The sequence below is a fragment of the Otolemur garnettii genome, unplaced genomic scaffold (assembly GCF_000181295.1).
Source record: "Otolemur garnettii isolate 467f Iridium unplaced genomic scaffold, OtoGar3 scaffold00285, whole genome shotgun sequence".
Classification (NCBI taxonomy): domain Eukaryota; kingdom Metazoa; phylum Chordata; class Mammalia; order Primates; family Galagidae; genus Otolemur; species Otolemur garnettii.
The window spans coordinates 626,289-628,408 of NW_003852680.1; positions in this window are offsets into that span (position 1 = coordinate 626,289).

The window sequence follows — 2,120 nt, forward strand, 5'->3', positions numbered from 1 at the left end:
ATCTTTCCAAATGAGAAGTTCCTTAGGGAAAGTAACAGACCATGTTGATGAAAGACCTGGAGGTTACTGGATTCTTGTCTACCCTTTTGTTGATTGATTCATTCATTTGTATTCATTTGACTATATGCAAATGAATGAATGAATCAGCTAGTTTTTTAGTAGGCTAAGGCTGGTCTTGAACTCCTGGGCTCAAGCAATCCATCCACCTTGGCCTCCCAGAGTGCTAGGATTATAGACATGAGCCACTTTGTGCAGCCTATATGTTTAATAATTAGAGATGGGGTCTCACTGTACAGCCCGGGATGGTCTTGAACTCCTGACCTCAAGTGATCTTCCCACCTTGGCCTCCCAGAGTGCTGGGATTTTAAGTGTGACTCACCATGGCTGGTCTCATCTGACAATTTACTGATAATTATAAAATACACAGTATATTTTATTGCTACAAGGTCTATGGTGAAAAATAAAGCAGTAAACCAGGATGTGGTGTATGTGGTAAGGACAAGGTATGTGTGGTGGGAACTGGGTATGAGGTGGGGACAGGGTGTATGTGGTGGTGAAAAGGTGTATGTCGTGGGGACAGAGTGTGTGTGGTAGGGATGGAGTATGTGGGGGGTGGGGACAGTGGTTGGGTGGCCAGTTGAATATGGGCAGTGTGCTGGGTGTTGGATTCATGAGCACACAGATGTCTGGGCCACTAAGACCATGGGAGAAAAAAGTGTTTGGCAGACACAGGGCTAGGTAGACTGGACACCTGCTCTAGGGTCTCGCTGGCTATGCCTTAGTCCTTCTGTGCCCCTGTGCTGGGCTGCTGGTGTTGCTGTTTTTTTAATTGAAACTTTTATTGCTGTAATAGCAGTTATTAGAAATAACAGGGAGAGATCCCTTGTTTACCTCATTTTTCCTAACAGTAGCTCTCTGCAAAGCTACTGTATCATTACCTCAGGAGGTGATGGGCTTTGATATGATCCCCAGTTTCATGTGTATTCAGGTGTGTTTTGTGCCACGCATTTTTATCACAGGTGGAGGCAGCTCTGTGTCTCCACTACCATCGCGATACAGAACATTTCTATCGCCACAAGGATCCCTTGTGCACTCTTTTCTACCCACACCTCTAATCTCTCTTATCCATAATCCCTGGCAGCCACAATCTGTCCTCCCTTTCTAAGATTTTGTTATTTCCAACGTGTTATGTACATGGACTCATACAGTAGGTAGCCTCTAGGATGTTGGCTTTTTTCACTAGTGTGATTCCTTGGAGAATTCATGCTATTGTGTGTGCCCATCATAAATTCCTTTTGATTTCTGAGTAGTGTTCCCTGGTATGCATACACCACAGTTTGTCTGACCATCTCCCCATTTATTGTGAATGGAATTGTGTCCCCCCCAACCCCCACATACAAATGAATAGATTTAACCTAAAACCTAGGACCTCAGAATGTGACCATGTTTGAAGATAGGGTGTTCATACAGGTGATTAAGTTAAAATGAGGTCACGGGTGGGCCCGAATCTAATCTGACAGATGTCCCTATAAGAGGAAATTTAGACCCACAAAGAGGCAACCAGGGGGACACGCACAGAGGAAAGGCACTGTAAGACAGTGTAAGGACACTGAAAGAAGGTGGCTGTCTGCAAGCCATGGAGAGAGGCCTCAGGAAGAGCCAACCGCACTGACACCTTGATCTCAGACTTCAGCCTCCAGGACTGTGAGAAAATCAATTTTTATTGGTTAAGACACCCAGTCTGTGGGACTTTGTTATGGCAGCCTGAGCAAGTTAAGGTACCATTGATATGACATGAAACTGCTATAAACATTTGTCTACAGTTTATTGTGTGAACACACATTTTCATTTCTCTGGGATCAATGCCCAGGAGTGCAACTGCCAGGCCATATGGTAATTGCATGTTTTGTTTTATAAAAAAAAATCCCAAGTGTCTTCCAGTTTGTCTGTCCCACATCACATCCCCACTGGGGAGGAGGGAGGTAGGGAAGAGAGAGAGAGAGACTGGTTTCTCCACATCATCACCAGCATTTGGGGTTGTCACTAACTTTTTAATTTTAACCATTTTGATGGACATGGAGTGATCTCTCATTGTTACTTAATTTGCATTTCCCTGATGG